Source organism: Cryptomeria japonica, chromosome 7 (genome assembly GCF_030272615.1).
Source record: "Cryptomeria japonica chromosome 7, Sugi_1.0, whole genome shotgun sequence".
NCBI classification, from domain to species: Eukaryota; Viridiplantae; Streptophyta; class Pinopsida; order Cupressales; family Cupressaceae; genus Cryptomeria; species Cryptomeria japonica.
In genome coordinates, this window is record NC_081411.1 from 610,927,134 (window position 1) to 610,949,030 (window position 21,897).

The following is a 21,897-nucleotide window of genomic DNA, read 5'->3' on the forward strand; positions in this document are numbered from 1 at the left end:
AATGTTTAGGTTGGGGCTACATTGTGTCTAATGTTGTCTTCTAGGTAATTGATGTGTTTGGACGACTGAGTTTTGTTTTCTACCTTGTGATATGATATTAATGATATTTTCTGACTTTGAAGAATGTGTTAAGTTTAGTTTGGGTCCTACCTTTGGTGTGTGGGGATCTACATAGATTTTATTCATTTGGATGTTATATTTTTGGGTCGACTAGTTATGTGCTACTTTTTTTATCTACATGTTACCTAGTTTTCATCCTTGGATGATGTGCACCAGCATGTATATTATTTGGAACTACTTATAGAAGTGTAACATGATATTTTAGGTACTCTTTATCTAATAGATTGGACCTTATTCACCCTATTTTTTTTTCTCCCCAACCTAATTGATCTTATGATGAAGATGGTATTTATAAATTATCATTTTGGAGTTGTGAAGCATGGTTGTCATGATGTGAGTGAGTAAATTAGAATATGTTTGAATGTGCTTTCATGATCATATCAATTACAAATTTGTGTGATGTGAAGACAATGACACTCTGGTGGTAATTGTTGTTGGATTTCGCTACTTATGATAAAGGTTCAAGTGAAACTTCATATTTGGAGAAGACTTTATCTTGTTGAGTCAAATTTTGTGATATTGTATCTTGCCTTGGGGAAGTGATCTTCAATTGACAAGTCTATGTATCTATCCTTGGAGCAGTGAGCTTTATCTTGCAAGTCTTTTAGGTGGCAATGTGCTTCATTGAAAGTGAGCCTAAAATAAATTTATAATTTCAGTTCATATATTATGACTTGGTTCTCACAAACAAGGAAAAACCATAGTGAGAGTCAAGTCATAATATCTGGGAGGCATTGGTGTTTCTATATTATAGCTTATACCACCACCCAGTTGTATTGAAATTTAATTTTTATAGGTAATCGATTAGGTGGAGCATCAAATTTTTAAAAATGTGGCTAGAGAAGGAGGATTTGGTTTCCATAATCAAAGAGTAGTGGAAGATAGAAAGATCAAGCTATGGAGGTATGAGTTTACAATTTGTAACCAAGATAAGTATGATAAAGGAAAAGATAGAAATTTGAAACATAATAGATTTTGGGGACAAATTTTGAAGAAAAAATCTGCCTTGAGATGGAATTGGAAGTGCTAAATGAAAGAATTATGTTGCAGGTGTTCAACCCAACAATAAGAATAATAACTCTAGTTGAAGTCTCAACCCAAAGTTTGGATATTCATTTGGTAAAGTCAATATTTCCATAGCTAGTGTTCATTTGATTGTCAACCCAGGGACGTAATACTTGAAATGGGTATGCACTATATATGCACTAAGTTACTGCAACAGCTATTCTGCATTACTGTAGCAACTAAAATTATGCGGAAAAGGTAAGCAAGAATTTAAACTATAGAAAGGATACAAGAAAACTTCTGCATAAATTCATAAAAGCAATACTGGATAAATTCAATGTTGATAAACAAAAATTACTCTATTTTGGTTTGGCTGTAGGAACAATCAATGCAAGAACATCTATTGCAGCTAAGGAAATAAAACTAATCTTAACAAATGCATAGGAACACTCACCAAGTGGGCCCCCTTGGATGAGTGATACCAATCTTACCAAAAACAACTCTAAAAGCTCAGAATAACATATTTTTATTCATCATTCTTTACAAGTCATTACATGATTCAATATGAAAAGAAACTCAAAAATACCTATGAAAAATCCTCTGCTCTGTTTTTCCTTCTCTTTTTATCTAACCTATGAGAAGATAAAGAGCTTATTATTAAAAGGAAATCATCTACAACAAACAACACAAATCACGCCAAAAAGAAGAGGTGGATAATTGACCGAGAAAGGAGATAGCTGGAGTTATGCTATAGGAAATGCGGATCTAAACCGAACCACAGTCATAACATACTGTGGTGGTATTTACAACTTCAATGTCTATCTAAGTTAGACATTGGTAGTATCACTTGATTGCTCCTCTTATGCCATTCCTTACGCTTCTCATATTTTCTGTTGTTCGATCTTTATTCATCTTCTCGAGTATCCTTTCCTTCAACTGGCATGATAGGCAAACATCCACTGCAGCATCATTTATTCCCTGCACTGCAAAATAAATAACTTACAAGAACATACGCATTTTATTTAATCAAGACATCTATTAATTTTGCATATGATATTGCCCTAAACAATCCGCATGGCAACAGGAATAAATCACATGGTTGTAGGAATAAATGGCATAGCTATAGGAATAAACTGACAAAGATAAAACATGATTTAATAGGTTTAGGCTAACATATGGAATACATATAGTAAACTTCCAATACATCACTACTACTATGCAAATCAAAAGATGACAAAAGCTCAAGAGTTCTGAGGATAGAAATATGACAATGTCTCAACTCATCATGCCCCCAACTTTAAGAGCTTGCTAATCCTATAGCAAGAGGAAAATTTATGATTCTTGCATTAATTATTAGATCACCAATGGTTCCTTGACCTATTCCTCCTGAAGCTAAATTCCAGTAAAATCCTTTCATCTTTTCCAACCTGGACCATCTGGCTGATTCTTCTGTAACTGCTTCATAGGGCTTATCCATAGTCTTACATCCCAATAGTGGCCACATAAGAATAGGAGGTTGAAAGATCAGTGGTAACCCATCTATTAAGTTATTCTAGCGCTGATTTAACCCATCTATTGCAGCTACACTATTAGTCTAAACTAAATGCTCATATGCCTAGTATATTTCCTCCCTCATTGGAAGCACTAGCTTCCTAACATCATCTCTTACCAGTAATTTTTTCCATTCATAATAAATAACTCTTAGCTCTTTTGCTTCCTTCCTCAATGACAATGAACAATCAAATTCAAAATCTTTGTATGCTCTAGCTTGTGCCCCCATGCTAATCTCATTTTGAATCTATGACATTAAAGCTTTTATATGAATATCACCAACATATAACAAAAGATTCCACTCACTATCTAAAGCTACAACATACTTATGTAAATAAAATCCACATAACAAATTTTTCACAACTGCTAGAGAAGTCTGGTAAGCATCATAAAATTCCTTAGGGGTGTTAAATTCTGTGAGAAACAAGAATTGAGCCAGGATCTGATGTCGGTCATAGATCACATGCAACTCCAAGCAACGGATGATCGAAGATCAAAATAGCTGAATGAAGATAAATCTGATATGAGAGAAAAATAGAGATAAAGAAGAGAATTTAGAGAAGACTCTCACCGAGCTATCACTTCACTTATGAAGGTGAGAGTATATTGCTTATTATATAGAAAAATAATAGCATATACAACCAAGAGGTGCATTAACTCCCACCTCCATAAAAAGTGGGAGGTTTTACCTACTACCCCATAAAAGGTGGGAGGTTTTTACCTACTTGGTAAATGCCAAAACATGTGGCATAACCTCCTTACATGAAAACAAAAAAGGAGTTATAAGAGGTGGCACATAAGGCCAAAAGAGGGTGAGAAACCCAACTACCCCATAACCCACTTAGGAAATGACAAAATAGTGGTTATGAGAGGTGGCACAACAAGCCAAAAGAGGGTGTGTAACTCAACTACCCATGTGAGGTGGAGAGTTACACATGTAGCTAATGTATTCTGCCACGTGTCCTCATATTAACCACACCTAATAACCTAAGCAAGCTTAATAATATATGTGTAGGAAAAATAAATACCCCCTAACATAAGGAAAATAAAAAAACCTACACTAACACCCCCCCTTAAGCATAGCTTAGGTGGGTGAAAAGATGGGTCCCGGCAAATGAGGCCATGTTAGGTACCCATGTACATAAATATCCCCCCCAAAAGAAGAAGCCCCCCATAAGAGGAATAGACCCCCCCTAAATAGAGAGAGAAAGAATGAAGGACTAAGAAGCCCCTCCTGAAGTAGACACCTTTTGCATCCCAAGCAAAGATCGCAAATGAAGGAACTTTCTTTCGGTGAAAGGTTTGGTGAAGATGTCTGCAGTTTGCTCCGATGTAGAACAATACTTAAGATCAATGATGCCTTCCTGAATGAGCTCCCGAATATAGTGCATATGTATCTCAATGTGTTTCATCCTCTGATGATGAACTGGATTTCTTGAGATCTGTATAGCACTCTGATTATCACAAAAGATGATGGTAGGCTTTCTAACTAGAATACCAAACTCAGTAAGAATATTCTGAAGCCAAATAGCCTCAGTGGTGGCATTGACTGCCCCTTGATACTCGGCCTCTATCGATGAAAGAGCAATTGCAGACTACTTCTTGCTCGACCAACAAACTGGACCAGAACCAAGTGAGAAGCAATACCCAGAAGTAGACTTGCGATCCTGAGAATCACCTGCCCAATTTGAATCTGTATATCCTACCAAGTCAATATCCACACCTTCTACATACTGAATTCCATAATTGTGAGTACCCTGAATGTAGTGGAGGATCCACTTAGCTACTTTCCAATGCAACTCATGTGGCTCCTGCATGAATCTAGAGACCATGCCCATAGCATAAGAAATGTCGGGTCTCGTATGAGTCAAATAAATGAGGCTTCCAACAAGCTATCGATATAAAGTGCCATCAACCAAGGGTGAAGAGCACTTAGCCTCAAGTTTGACTCCTAACAAAAATGGAGTAGGTGCAGGCTTACAATCAGCCATGTGAAATCTAGAGAGCATATCAAGTGCATACTTGGGTTGTCCAAGGAAGATTCCTGAAGATGATTGAGTGATCTCAATTCCTAAGAAGTAATGCAGAAGACCCAAGTCTGACATCAAAAATCTATCATGTAGAGCAATTTTCACTGCTTTGATGGTGGATGAGTGACTCCCTGTGAGTAACAAGTCATCAACATAGAGAACCAGAAATGTGAGAGTTTCATCCTGTTGCAGAATGTATACGTTTGGATCAGAATGGCACCGAGTGAAACCAACTGTCAGAAGGAATGAGTCCATCTTGGTATACCAAGCTCGAGGAGCCTGTTTGAGGCCATAGAGAGACTTTCAAAGTCGACACACAAGTGAAGGATCCTGAACAAACCCCTGTGGTTGCTCCATGTAGATTTCCTCCTGAAGGTCACCATGAAGAAATGCACTCTTCACATCCATCTGATGAACTTCCCAATGATGGGCTGCAGCTATAGCAAGAACAAGTCGGATGGAATTCATCTTAGCAACTGGAGCAAAAGTCTCAGAGTAATCAACCCCTGGAACTTGGGAAAAACCTTTTGCTACCAAGCGATCCTTATACTTATCAACTGACCCATCCGCTGCAAATTTTGTTCGATAGATCCACTTGCATCGAACAAGTTTCCTTCCCTTAGGAAGAGGAACTAAATCCCATGTGTGATTCCTTTCCAAGGAATTGAACTCTTCTTGCATTGCAGCATCCCACTCAAGAACACCTGAAGCTTCTCAAAAGGACTGTGGATCAGAAGCTGAAGCAATGAAGAGATGTGGAGCTTGCTGAAATTGTGACCTTGTTCTTCTAGTATCTAATGGATCACCAAGCCAATCTCCTGCTGACTCAAAAGTTTGTCAAGCCCAAAGAGGCACTGAGGCTGGAGAGTCTGGGGGAGAATCATCAGCCTCTGAATGATGACTATGAGAGGAATGTGAATCCTCATCATCACTGTCACCATCTGAAGTAGAGGAAGAAAACTCCTCATCAATATTAGGAGGATTAAGATCCTCTGAAGAACTGTCATCATAATGCAATTTCTCCAGTGTGATAGTCGATGGAGAAGTGGTATGAGAAGAACTAGAAGAACTCTCCTCAAAACGAACACTCCTCTCAATGAACAACTCATGAGTAGTGGGATGGAGAAGCCTATACCCTTTGACATCATCTGGATATCCAACAAATATGCAAGGCTTACTCTGCGGATCCATAGCCTTGCATTTTTCAGCTGGAATGTGGGCCCATGCAAGAGAACCAAACACTCTAAAGTGTTTAACTGTGGGTTTTCGACCAGTCCAAGCTTGAAAGGGAGTTACTCCCTTCACAGCTTTATGAGGAACTCGGTTCTGGATGTAACACGCACAGTTGATGGCCTCTGCCCAATACTGAGGTACCAAAGACTTAGAGTGAATCATACAATTAGCCATCTCCTTCAAGGACCTATTCTTTCGTTCTGCTACACCATTTTGTTGAGGACTGTATGGAACTATGTGCTGCATGTTGATACCTTCTAAAGCACAAAACTGTTCAAACTGATTATTAACATATTCACCCCCATTATCTGTACGCAGAATCTTGATGAACTTCCCAGATTGTTTCTCTGCAAAAGCTTTGAAATCTAGAAAATTTTCAAAGACTTCAGACTTTTGTTTGAGAAAGTAAACCCATGTATATCTAGAAAAGTCATCAATAAATGTCAAGACATATCTAGCCTTGCTGAAAGATGGTTGTGGAAATGGTCCTGCCAAGTCACTATGTACCAACTCCAATAGTTGTGTAGCTCTCCAAGCTTTACCTTTATCATACTTCTCCTTTGGATGCTTACCAAGAATGCACCCCTGGCAAACTCCATCAGAAAATCGAATAGAAGGCAACCCTGAAACCATTTCTTGTTGACTGAGTTGTTGCAAGTAACGGTAGTTCAAGTGGCCAAACCGTTGATGCCACAAACAACTCACCTCATCTGCATAAGTGAGTAAAACTATCGAAGGAGAGTCAGGAACAAAGTGAGAAAACTGATATAATCTAGAATGATGATCTGCTTTTCCCACAGCAACAGTAGACCCATTATGCATTTCGCTGATTACCACTGCATCTGATGTGAACTCAACTCGCTTGCCAGAACCAGTGTGAGTGATCTGATAAATAGATAAGAGATTAGTTGATAAAGATGGAACACAAAGGACATCTTGAAATGTTCCTTCACACACATCAACAGACCCTCTCCCATGCACTTCAACAGGAGTGTCATCACCCATTAGGATGGAAGGCATAGAACATGGCTCTAAAGATGTGAAATCATCTTCTGAAGAAGCCATGTGGTGTGAAGCACCTGAGTCAATTATCCAAGAATTTGGTTGTGAAGCAATAGCAACTAGGGCCTTACCCTTTCCTTTCCCCTTACTCTTATCTATGTCCTTAGAAGATCCTTCCGATGAACTTTGTTTGACTGAATCAGGAACCTTGATATTATTCTTTTCAAGAAGATTTGAAAGGTGATCAATTTGTTTCTTTAAACACTTATGTTCATCATGACCAGGCCTCTTACAATAAGAACACTTGACCTTCTCCTTCTTAGGTTGTTCACCTTTTGATGAAGAGGTCTCATTGTCTGCTTTTGAAGTAGCAGATTTCTGATCTTTCTTCTTCTCTCCTTGGTTCTTTTGTTTCTTATCTTGCTTACTAGACCCTTTCTGTTCTTTTGTGCCTTGATTTACAACTAAGGCATGTGACTTAGAGGGCTTTATTGTACCCATTTGAACCAATTTGTCCTGCTCCCTAGTGAGTTCTGCAGCAAAATCATCTAAAGAAGGCATTTTGAATGTGGTACCTAGGGCACATTTGGTAGCATAGAATGTAGAAACAAACACTGAATAGTTAGGACCAAGCTTAGAAAGAATACTCAAGATCAGTTGCTTATCATCTTTCTTAGTTCCACACTGTTCCAACTGCAATCTTATAGACTTAAGTTTAGTGAAGAAGTCTTGTATAGTATCAAAATTGATTGGATTCAACCCTATGAGTTCATTCTCCAATTGATGACCTCTTAGTTCATCCTGCTTACCAAAGAGGTTTCCCAAAGTAGTCCATACTGCATTTGGTGTAGTAGCAGATTCAATGTGAAAAAGAAGGTCAGGAGAGACTGACATGCACAATGTACCAAAAGCTTCATCACATTTATTAAACCATTTAATCTTTTCTGCAGCATCTTGAGGTTCAGTTTCAAGTCCCATAGTAACACGATGATATCCATGTCTTTTCAGATATATTATCATCTTAGATTTCCATTCAAAGTAATTATATGGTGTTAAAAGTGGAACTGTAGATGCATCCATGATAGCAGAAAAGAAGATTGCAAAGAGTCAAGAAGAGTGCAAGAAAGAAGACATAAGAGACACCCCCCCCAAATATTACAAGGTTGGCACTTTATAATTAGTGCATTTACAAGGCTTTTATCAGATTACAATGCTTTCTAAGGCTTTAATGGCCAAAATAGAAAGTTTAAATACATATAAATTTAACACAAAATCTGAAAAAATTAGCCTTATTGCTGCTCAATGTATCTTAATACCTTTCCAACAACTATTCATTTTTATAAAATAGAGTTGTGAGAAGAAAGATATGATCTATAGAAGGGAAAAAAACATGCAGCTGATTCAACCTGCAATATCTAAAAAAGAAGGGTAGAATATTTCAATAAGACCTGCAATTATGAAGAGTGCTCATTTCCAGCTTTCCGTCAAGTACTCTGATTTTTTTTACTGTGTTCTCCAAACTCTGAATTTGGTGAAATAAAAGTCACTTATGATTTTCACAAGCCTTCTGGACACTCTGGAAATGCTAAAGAAGCCTCCAATATTACCAAAAATGTTGCAATCACCCAGATCTCAAAGAACACATATATAAAACCAGATTTAACTAGAAGCTTATTTTCCTTTAAACTGTTCTGATTCTCCAGATCACATGAAAATGCAGGAGAAGAGCATACTTGGTTTTTAAGAAAAATATTAGCTATCTAACAATCTCAAATCTCTCAAATAAATCAGAAAAGCAATGAGCTATACCAGACAACACGGCTCTGATACCATGTTAAATTCTGTGAGAAACAAGAATTGAGCCAGGATCTGATGTCGGTCATAGATCACATGCAACTCCAAGCAATGGATGATCGAAGATCAAAATAGCTGAATGAAGATAAATCTGATATGAGAGAAAAATAGAGATAAAGAAGAGAATTTAGAGAAGACTCTCACCGAGCTATCACTTCACTTATGAAGGTGAGAGTACATTGCTTATTATATAGAAAAATAATAGCATATACAACCAAGAGGTGCATTAACTCCCACCTCCATAAAAAGTGGGAGGTTTTACCTACTACCCCATAAAAGGTGGGAGGTTTTTACCTACTTGGTAAATGCCAAAACATGTGGCATAACCTCCTTACATGAAAACAAAAAAGGAGTTATAAGAGGTGGCACATAAGGCCAAAAGAGGGTGAGAAACCCAACTACCCCATAACCCACTTAGGAAATGACAAAATAGTGGTTATGAGAGGTGGCACAACAAGCCAAAAGAGGGTGTGTAACTCAACTACCCATGTGAGGTGGAGAGTTACACATGTAGCTAATGTATTCCGCCACGTGTCCTCATATTAACCACACCTAATAACCTAAGCAAGCTTAATAATATATGTGTAGGAAAAATAAATACCCCCTAACATAAGGAAAATAAAAAAACCTACACTAACAAGGGGTTTCTAAAGAGGGGCTAAGGTCCCTGACAATGTGGTTCAATTTAAAATTTAAGTATCATTCCCTTAAATATAGAGCATAAACCCTTGGAGGTGCCCTACATTGCATCAATTTGGGGACCATACTAGTAATTGTTCCAACCTTAGCCTCTAATTCTTCAATTTTGTTATCCCTCTTTTCAATTTCTCTTTGATGTTTGTAAATAACCCCTTGCAATCTAGCCCTCTCTATTTCCCATTGTCTATAAAATGTGAACGCAATAGATAAACTGCTTAGGGATGATGGAGGTCTAATAGGTGTTACCTTAGGCTGTGGAATCTCTTCGATGGGTTCCTCAAGCTACTCTACCACATAAGAAAGATTTGACAGTCTATCTACATCACCTTCTTCCTGGATTTCAACATCTGTAGGGCTCCCTTCTTCTGATGTTTCCACTGAGATAACCTCTATCGGATCACCTGCTGGACAAGTCTTCTGGGTTCTACTTTGAGTTCTTCTCACATAAACCTTTGGAGTGGCTGCAGGAATGGTTTCTACTTGTGGCTCTGCTATGGGATTTTTTCTTTTTGACCTACACCTCTTGGTTGTAGGAGAAATTTGAGTTGCATGCGGCTGAACCATAGGTTCTTCATTTGTTTCATTTATTTCCAATTCCTTCCCTTTTCTCTTAGTAACTTCAGCCATCTACTGCTCCATAGCAATGACCCTTAATCCTTTAACCATAGCTTCTCCTTCGTTGAAGGAATGCATAAACTCTATAAAAATTTATTCATTAAAATCCCTAATTTTCAAAAAGTAATCAATCTAGCCATGGTGTCTAAAATAATGCTCACAAAGAGCATCCTGCAGCAACACATCATGCACTGTTGGTTCATGGTGGATTGGATCTTCACCTATTTCTTACTCTATTAGTATAGCACACTCTACAACTGAGAAACGAAGAACCAAAATATTCTACAAACTTGAAAATTGAAAATTCCATACATATCTCTAAATTTGGCTGTAGAATTTATTACTTGCGTGAAAGAATATCTTGTTAAAAACAATGATGGCAAGCAATCAATTCTAGGTACTGAAAAGGATGAATAATTACTTTGGAAATTGAACCATAAAACAACCCTCCCCTAACTTATCCTAGCACTTGTCCACATAAGGTGATGATATTTAGAAGAGTGTACATGGATTTTGGAAGGCAATAATCATAATAAAATCATAAATGCGTAATTAAAAATACAATATGTACATACCTGTAGTCATACAAAAATGAAGGCGAAATGAAATGAAATGACAGATAAGAAAATGAGATGGGATGACGTGGATGGAATTTTATTTATGGAGAAGAATATTTCCTTAAAACATGGAAATATTTTTATGAAATGACATGAGAAGAATTATGAAGCGGCAAGCATGTTCACTGTAGTGGCTGCAAGAACCTTACCTTCATTACTTTGCTCAATTGCGGTAGGAACCTAATCAGTTGCTGCAGGAACCTTATCAGTTGTTGCAGGAACCTATTTTTCATCCTTTTGGGCAAATTGTTGCAGGATCTCCTCTTTAGTGGTCGGCTTATGATAAAGACGCAATCAGTGACCATTCACCAAAAGCTTAAACCGAATGGGGTCAATTGTGGTCAAACGAACAACTCCATTATTGAAAACTTCTTCTATCTCATATGGACCTAACCATCTAGTTTGCAGCTTTCCCATAGTATCTTTATATCTAGAGTCATACAATATTGCCCAGTCACCGGCTTTGAACTTTTTCTCTTTGATATATTTATCATGCCACTTTGCTATTTGATTTTGGATCAGTTCTATCTACTGGACAGCCATTTTCCTCCATTCGTCTAAAGCATTCAATTGCTGAATTCATTCTTTTTGTGCTTCAGATAGTGTCATATTTAATTGCAAAGCTATCCTCGGAGTTTTATGCTCAAATTCAATAAGCATCATTGTTGCTTTTCCATAAACCATTTCAAAAGGTGTGAAACCAGTTGGTGTTTTCCAAGTTGTTTTGTATGTCCAAATTGCTTCTGAAAGCCTATGAGACCAGTCTTTTTTATGAACATATACTATTTTGGTAAGAATAGCCTCAAGATCCCTATTTGTAACCTCTACCTATCCAGTAGCTTGTGGATGATATGGAGTAGATTTTTTGTGCCTTATATTGTATTCATTGACCAAAGATGCAATCAATGTTGAAGTAAATTGTGGGCCTTGATATGATACAATTTCTCTTGGTACTCCATATCTTGTAAATGTCTCCTCATAAAGAAACTCACCCACCTTATTATCTCTTGCATGTGTCATGGCACGAGCTTCCACCCATTTTATTACATAATTTGTACATACCAAAATGTAGGATTTGTCATTAGAAGGTGGATCAATTGTGCCAACAAAATTTAATCCCCATTTATCAAATGGTGTCTCATCAGATTTACCAGGTCTTCCCCTATGCTCGCATCTGTCATATTTTCTTGTATACTGTGTTGCATCCTTTTGTAATGTGGGCCAATAGTATCTTGTATTTAGTATTTTGAGTGTTGTTCTTTTGGTAGCAAAATGTCCTCCACATGGCTCATCATGACACGCATGCAGGATATCATATGTTTCATCTTCCCTTACACATCTTCTCATGACTTGTTCAGGCCCAGTATAAAACAAACAATCAGCAATCCATGAGAAGTGAAAACTTTTTTCTACTAACAACCTTCTTTCCTTATGAGAGAAATGAATTGGCATTTTAGCAGCAGCTAAATAGTTGGCAATATCAGCATACCAGGGAGTGTGAGCTTGTATAAGGAATAAATGTTCATCTGGAAAAGCATCATCTATTACTGTAGAATCTTCTTGTAACTGAAGTCTTTAAAGATAGTCTACAACCATATTAGACTTCCCTAGTTTATCAACAACTATGATATCAAATTCCTACATCAACAATAACCAGTGAGCTAATCTACCAGTAATTGAAGGCTAATTCATGAGATATCTGATTGCAGTATGATCTGTATGCACAAATATGGGATATCCTGTGATATAGTGCCTGAATTTGTTGAGTGCATATATAACAGCTAACATTTCCTTTTCAGTTACTGTGTAATTCAACTCAGGCCCCTGTAAGTTCTTGCTAATATAATATATTGCACTTTCCAAGTTATCAATCTTCTGTCCTAATACTACCCCTATTGCATAATTAGATGCATTTGTATGAATTTGAAATGGTAAAGACCAATTTGGACCTTTAAGAACTAGTGCTTGGGTCAAGGCATGCTTAAGCTTCAAGAAAGCTTCATTGCATGTAGAGGTCCATTTAAATTCAATATCCTTGGTAAGCAGTGAATATAAGGGACTTGCAATTTTGTTGAAATCTTTGATAAACCTTCTATAGTATCGAGCATGACCAAGGAAACTTCTTACATCTTTTTGCTTCACAGGGGCATTGGTATGTTGAATGAATTCAATCTTTGTTGGGTCCACTTGTATTCCTTTTATAGAGATATGATGACCAAGGACTATTCCTTCCTACATCATGATGAAGCATTTCTCACTATTTAATGACAAACTATAGTCCTCACATCGCTGCAAAAAAATTTTTAGGTTCCCCAATGCTTATTCAAATTCAAAACCATAAGTTGTAAAGTCATCCATATAGATTTCCATGATGTCTTGAGAAATATCAGAAAAGATACTAATCAGTGCTCTTTGAAAAGTGGCTGGAGCATTACACAACCCAAAAGGAAGAACAAAATATGCATATGTGCCCCAAGGACAAGTAAATGTTGTTTTTTCTTGATCCTCCAAGGCTATCTAAATTTGATTGTAACCACTGAATCCATCAAGAGATGAAAAATATCTTTTACCAGCCAAAGAATCCAATGCCTGATCAATGGAAAATGATATTTTCTTGTTGTTAAGTTCAAGGCTCTATAATCAACACATACCCTCCATTTTCCTCCTTTCTTAGGAACTATTACCAAAGGTGATACCCATTGGCTATCAAAGATAGGATAGATAAACCCAGCCTTTAACAACTTCTACAATTCTTCTTTAACTATTACTTTTAATGTAGGATTGATTCTTCTTTGCGGTCGTCTGAGTGGGCAACATTATTTTTTTATATAGATACGGTGGGTGCAAACTATTGGATCTATTCCATCCATATCCTTGTAATCCCATGAAAAAGCATTTTATGACATTTTAGCAAGTCCACGAGGGCCCCCTTTTGAGTATCTAAAAGATCTCTATTGATATTCAAACATTTATTCAAATCAACTTCTATCTTGGTAGTAAGGTCAATCTGGGACATACCAGAAAAATTAGAAGTACAGACTTCCTATGGCAACAAAGTATGCAATACATCAGTGGCTATAGGAAAGTCTAAATCTGCAATATTCAGTACCAACTCCTGCAATTGTTGTTCTTGTATCAACTCATTTATCAGAATTTTATAAAGAATTGAGTCTTCATCATGTAATTGTATGAATGGCCCTTGATTAATCATCATAAGGTGATTAATAGAGTCAACTCCCTCAGATTCTTCTCCCAAAATAGGCCAAACGGCCTGTTGTTGATCCAACTAGGGTTGTGTAGGAGAATACAAAGCTAATATTTTTGTAGAGTTCTCATTTGAAATAGTCATACCTCCTGATCTACATCCAATATATGCATCAGCCATGGCAAGCCAAGGTCTTCCCAAAGTTTGCAAGGTATTCCCAGGAATCCAAAATAACCACCACATCTTCAATCATACCATCAGGTCTCACTGTAGAGTTATCAACAAGCTGTAGAATTGTGGGTGTAGGCCTTAGAATATTGATTTCAAGTTGTTTCATTACTTCTCTTGTCATCACATTAATAGCTTCCCTTAAATCAATTAAAACATTTCTTATCTGGCTCGCATTAATGACTATACTTACAACAGGACTACCTGGATCAGAATATTTTGTAATTGCAACCTTGCCTAACATAATTTCTGTCAGTTGACCCATAACATGCACTATTTGCGGATCCTTCTTCTTCCTACTAGGTTTTTTTAGACATGCTTCTCTCAGTTCCTTACTATATATAGGAACATCTTTTATTGCTTGCAACAATGGAATTTTAACACAAACATGTTTCAGTTGATCTATAATATCAAAACCTTGCTCTTGTTCTGTGAGAACTTCCTTTTCTTGCAATCTCTGGGGAAATGGTGGTAATATCTTCTTCTGAGGTATTGTATCTGTTGGATTAGAGATTTCTTGTTCTTCTTGTACCTTAGTGATAACTGGAGGAGATGGATTAGGTAGAGTTGTCCCAGATCGGAGATGAATATCACTTAGGAATAGAGAATAGGTTGGGTATTGATTAAGATCAACTGAATAAGCTTGTTGTTGTTGTTGAGATTTAATATTAGGATTTGGCATTGGTTGAGTGGGCAACTGCATTGGTTTAGGTGGGACAATAGTGGCTATAGGGGGAGGCATTATTGTTGGTCGCTGAGGCTATTGAATAGGTTGTTGATAACCAGAAGATTGGGCAGTCCATGGCTGACTCCCCCTCCATTGAGGAGTAGGTTGCCAATTCCCTTGAAACTGACTTCCTTGGCCCTGAGGTGGATACCAATTCTCTTGTGGTTGCTGCCACTATGGCATTTGATTAGCAAAATGCTGCCCTTGGCCTTGAGAACCATACCATTTTTTATAATTACCAAAATTTTGAGCATATAGTGATTGCCATTGGTTATTTGGTACATAAGAATTTCCACTATAACTAGAAAAAGAAAGTGGATCTAGAGGCATACCTTATCTTTGGAAATTTGGCCTTCTTTGACAAATATAGAAAACTTGCTCATCCTCACCTTGTATTAGCTTGAAGTCAGGAACCTCAACATTTGCAACCATTTTACATCTGCAATTCTTCTTTCATTGTCTACAATGAGGGCAAAATTCTGCAAGAAATGCATCAGATTCTTCATGCTTCTTCTTAGCTGAAAGTGTATCCAACTAAGTAGCCATATTATTTATAATGTCCTCCTTAAAGTCCTTTAATAAATGGATAAGTTCCATTCTAGAAACTCTAGTACCAGATGTTGATCAAGGTGCTCCTAGCTTGAAATGCCTGTTCCTTTTAGAAACAGATCTGGAATACTTCTTACAAATTTGTCCTATTTCAGTCCATGTGGACTATGTAATGTCACCTCCTCCCATAATATCTAAAGAATTGGTGCGTTCATCACTGATTCCCCTCAAAAATATCAACTTGAGGGAATCTTCATTTAGAGTACTATGTTTGGACTTTTTGACACTAAATAGAAATATTTCCAGATAATCTTCAAGACTCTCATCTTCTTTTCATGTCATTCTAAAGATATCATCCCAATGACAATCAATGCCTCTACAATACTCTTTATATTTTGCAAGAAACAATCATTTCATCTTATCCCATGTATTGATTGTGCTACTATCCAAGCTCATAAACCATCTTAAAGAAGTTGAATATTTAAAGCCTTCAATATGTATAGTGTTGACTGATCTCTATTAGAAATATTTAGAGTCTATGGGCATCTATAGTATAGTCAAAACTCATATAGAGAACATCAAACTCAAACAAAAATGTGTCTGGATCCTTTGTCACCAATCCATATAATTTAGGGAGGGAAGAAGCTGGAATGTTCTTGAGATTAGAATTATCATGTTGATCAGATATGGGGAACTCAAACATTGCGTCCAAAGGTGGTGGTGGTGGATTATTTCCACTAGGAGGTGGTTTTCCTTGCATTGGACTTGTGGGGGTAGTTACTATATGAAGTTCTTCTTCTTGAGGTCCAAAGAGGAACTGAAGACTACCTTCTAGAAATTCAGATTCAGGATGGTTCAAATTCTCTGGGGTTTGATAAAGTTCAGTAAAAGGATTTATATCTGGGGAATTATTTTCTACATGATTAGGATGACTGGGTAGAAATCTACCTAGAACATCTCTTCTTTGTCTATGCATGCAGATTCATGAAATTTTTTTGAACAATCAGGTATGCCAAAAAAACAAATAATTGAAAACTGAAAAGACAATAACCATAACAGGTTCTTAGTTTGACACCATCCCCGGCAACGGTGCCAAAAATGGTCAACCCAACAATAAGAATAATAACTCTAGTTGAAGTCTCAACCCGAAGTTTGGACATTAATTTGGTAAAGTCACTATTTCCATAGCTACTGTTCATTTGATTGTCAACCCATTGACGTAATACTTGAAATGGGTCTACACTATATATGCACTAAGTTCTTGCGATAGCTATTCTACATTATTGTAGCAACTAACATTATGTGAAAAAGATAAGCAATAATTGAAACTATAGAAAGGCTACAAGAAAAATTATGCATAAATTCTTAAAAGCAATACTAGATAAATTCAATGCTAATAAACAAAAATTACTCTATTTTGGTTTGGCTACACGAACAGTCAGTGGATCTGTTTTCAGTGGCTGCAGGAACAGTCAATGCAAGAACATCTACTGTAGCTAAGGAAAGAAAACTAATCTTAACAATTGCACAGGAACACTCACCAAGTGGGCTCCCTTCGATGAGTGATACCAGGCTTCCCAAAAACAACTCTAAAAGCTTAGAATAACATATTTTTATTCATTGTTCTTTGAAAGTAATTACATGATTCAATATGAAAAGAAACTCAAAAATACCTTTGAAAAATCCTCTTCTTTGTTTTTCCTTCTCTTTTTATCTAACCTTTAAGAAGATAAAGAGTTTATTATTAAAAATAAATCATCTACAACAGACAACACAAATCATGCCGAAAACAAGAGGCGGATAATTGATCGGGAAAGGAGATAGCTGGAGTTATGCTATAGGAAATGCGGATCTAAACCAAACCACAGTCATAACATACTGTGGCAGTATTTACAACTTCAATGTCTATCTAAGTTAGACATCAGTAGTATCGCTTGATTTCTCCTCTTGTGTCATTCCTTGCACTTCTTAGCTTTTCTGATGTTTGATCTTTAGTCATCTTCTTGAGTATCATTTCCTTCAACTGGCGTGATAGGTGAACATCCACCACAACATCATTTATTTCCTGCACTACAAAAGAAATAGCATACAAGAACATACATACGCAATTTATTTAATCAAGACATCTATTAATTTTGCATATGATATTTCCCTAAACAATCCGCATGGCAACAAGAATAAATCACATGGCTACAAGAATAAATGGCATAGCTGTAGGAATAAACTAGCAAAGATAAAACATGATTTAATAGGTTCAGGCTAACATATGGAATACATACAGTAAACTTCCAATACATCACTACTACTATGAAAATCAAAAGATGACAAAATATCAAGAGTTCTGAGGATAGAAATATGACAATGTCTCAACTCATCATCAGGGTACAGAAAATTTTGAATTTAAGGAGGAGAAGAGGCTGATAGAGGCCTTAAATGAAGTCCTAGCTAGAGAGGAAACATTTTGGAAATGAAAATATAGAGAACTATGGTTGAATGAGGGGGATTTCAACACAAGTTTCTTCCATAATACAACAAATTGAGAAGAATTAGAAATCATATAGATGACATCAAAAACATTGATGGGGCACAACTAAAGTAGGAATAATAGATCCAGGAGGAAGGGTTAGATACTTTAGGAACCTTTTGGTACCCGTAGATGAGGGTGAGCCACTTGAGTTTATGAAGATAATGTCTATCATTACCAAGGTGATGGTGTAGGAGATGAATACCATATTAATGTATCCATTCACCAAGGCATAAGTTAAGAAAGTTGTGTTTGAGTTGCATCTAGACAAGTCTCTTTGCCTAGATGGTTTCTTGACACTATTCTTCCAACATTGTTGGGAACACATTGGTGATGAGGTTTGGGAAGTGGTAGAGGATTATAGGAAGAAAAGAAGAAAGATTAAAAAAATCAACAATACTTGCATAAATTTGATAAGGAAGAAGGAGAAGGTAGCCTCATTTGTAGAGTTCATACCAATTTCACTCTATAATACCATTTGTACAATTATTTCTAACTCAATGTCAAATAGGCTAAACATAATCATGAGTAATTTAGTCATACCATAATAGACTTGGTACATTTAGAGGAGGGATATAGTGGAAGGTATAATAATTGCTAATGAGGTTATTTACTCTATCCAATAAAAAAGGAAAAGGGAAATGATTCTCAAATTGGACATCATCAAAGCTTATGAAGGAGTGACCTAGAGATTCTTGGTGAAGGTGTTCGAGGCATTTGTCTATGGATGAGATTGGTTGGAGTGGATGTTTAGTTTCATTTCAATAGTGAGTCATTCAGTGTTGATTAATGGTACCCCTTGTGGATTTTCTAAGAGATCTCATGGGATGTGGTAGGGGGACATCCTTTCACCCTTCCTATTTGTGTTAAAGGAAAATGCACTCAATAGACTGATTCAAAATAGTAAATTGAACATAAAACAACAAGGGGTAAAGGTAGCTGAGAATATGGAGCCCCTCACATAGCAACAATTTATTGATGATATGATGCTATTTGGTGAGCATAGTCTTACTAAAGCAGTGGAAATCATATCAATCTTAAATCTATATGAAACTAAATTAGGGTAGAAGATAAATAATGATATGTACATGATCCTCTTATTCAATACAAATAGACTAACTCAAAGGAGAATTTCCAGTCATATTGGTTTTACCATTGGGGGCTTGTCATGCATGTATCTGGGTGTCTCAATTTTCCAAGGTGCCACAAAAAATGAACATTAGCATGGGGTCTTGGAGGCCTATTAGAATAAATCAGCTAATTGGAAGGGGAAGTTTTTCATGCTCTTGGGTTGAATTATAATGTTAAAAGTTGTTCTCGCAGCTACACCTATCTACAACTAAACAAAAATTATTCAATTATTTTTTGTGGGATAGATTGAACGATACATGCCACCTTCCTCTATTGAGTTGGGATGTTGTAAGAGAAGACAAAGCTAATGAAATTGTGACAATCAAGAACATAGACATGTAGAATAGGGTGACTGGTGCTAAAATAATATTGAAGTTACACTCCTTTCCGAATTCCCTATGGTGTTAGATCCTAATAAGTATCCTAATAGTAATGACCCATCTAGGATTCCAACAATTTCCAATACTTCTCTAAGCTCACATATATGGTGCTTCATGCAGGATTATTGATCGGTCATAATAGACCATATCACGTGGAAAATTGGAGATGGTAAAATGATGCTCTTTTGGCATGACTTGTGGAGTGGTCTACTACCATTGCTAAAAATTGATAAGATAGTCGAGTGTAATATGATCATGAGAGAATGGGGAAACACATTCATTACAGATTCGACAACATTGCTTCCAAATGGGGACAATGAATGGAATTGGAAAAATATTAATGAGTTAAGAGTGAGAAAACAAGTGAAGATAGACCTCAAGGTGGAGCTAAAGCATATGAAATATCTTCTAATCTCCAAGGTGAATAGAATAATTTGATGTGAGGCAAAAATGAGCAATTATACGATGAATCTTGGTTACCAAATATTGAACAAGAGACATGAATTGAAGGATTGTCTTGTCAAATTATGTTGTAATAAGGCAATCCTCCTTAAAGTAGGGGCCTTCACATGGATGGATACACATAAATGAATACTTATAGGCAACTTATTACACTTAGTTAGAATTACTAGACCAATTTTTTTCCCAATGTGTAAATAAAATGAGGAGAGCACAAATCAAATTCTACTTGTTTGTGGGGTGGCTTCATAGAGTTGGGACTGATTAATGGAGAAATTGGATTGGTATGGAGTGAGACAAGAAGATTTATATGACTTCCTCAAAGGATAGTTGAACTTGAAAGGAACATCATGTTGTTGAACCCACAACAAGACTGAGAGGGGGGTAAATTGTTCTGGATCTTTTAAACATTTATCCATCAAACTTTAGAAAATAGTTAACTACTCTGTAACAATAGTGAAAAACATCAATCATCAACACATGAACACCAAATGTACATGGAAAATGCAACAAGTAAAAATCATAGTGAGAATCACACTCACAAAATAAATAATATTGATTATAATATTTTAGGATCACTACCAAAGAGAAATATGCACCTTAATGAACTTGCAAGGCTAAGGCACACAACCTTAGGGCAATATACAATGACTTGCACAACTGAAACTCACTGCTTCAGGGCAAGATACAAAGAGTTGCCAAGAGACTCATTGTCTTTTGACAACAAAAATAATAGGAGAACTGAAATGAAAAGAATCTCCTTATCATGAAATTGTCCTTAAACCATTGTGTCAAGAAACCAAATCATGGAAAACACATCTAACATCAACCACTATCTTAGAGCATTGTCACACTGAATATATCATCATAAAATCTCTTCACAAACTAGTTTCACACATTTGTAGTACCAAATCCGCTTGCACATTATTCACATTCACTTCAAATCAATTTGCATACCTTCCATTACACAACTAATACATTCACACTGAAATACAAGTTAGATAATCAAAAACCTAGTTGAGGTTTAGCCACAGACATTGTATACACCTAAAAATGGTTTGAAGATAATTAATTAAATAATAAATTATTTAATTAATGCCCCTTCAAAATTTAATTGACTTCATTAGAAATTTGATTAAATTCCCCATTCACCTTCTTATTTATAAATCTAAGGATTTATTTAATACATTCATTTCAATAGTCCCCTTTGATTAATTAATTTAAATTAATTAATCCTCCCCCCTTTAATTCATTTCTTCTAATCCCCTAGTTAATTAAAACAAATCAATTAATGAGTTATTGAAAGTTAATTAGCCTTTTCCTATTATTTGAATTTTTAAATTCAAATTACCCACATGCCTCCTAACTTCTAATCACCTAACCTAACCATCCCCTAACCTAACCCATTCCACATAACCCTGGGTTTAACTAACCCTATCCTATCTTGCACATCCTAACCTCCTTATCCTAACCTCCTATGGGCTGGATATTATCCCCTTGAGACACATGGCACTTATGCCACATGTCTCCTCCCTTGGACACTTGCCCTCTTATGAGCAAGTCTCCTTTACACTTGTCACCACAGAGATGACAAGTGTCCCTCCCTCCAACCTCTTCTCCAACCTCCTCCAATTTGACCCTTGATATCTTTAGACTCAATCTTGACTGTTGATTCCTGCCACCTCACCCCTAGCCTTGGAAATCCTATAAATATTCCCCATTTTGGAGTACAAAGGATCCCATCTCATATCATTTTAGGCATTTTTATTATAGGCATATCATTTCTAGCATTCTAGTTTAGCATTGTTATCATGTTTTGCATCTTAGATCTAGCTTAATTGCATCATCATCTAGCTTAATCATGCATATCATTAGCTTAATTATCTTCTTGGATCAATCTATATTAATCATACACTCATCTAACTTGCATATCATATCCTTTTAAATCCTTTGTCTAGGTGTAGTCAA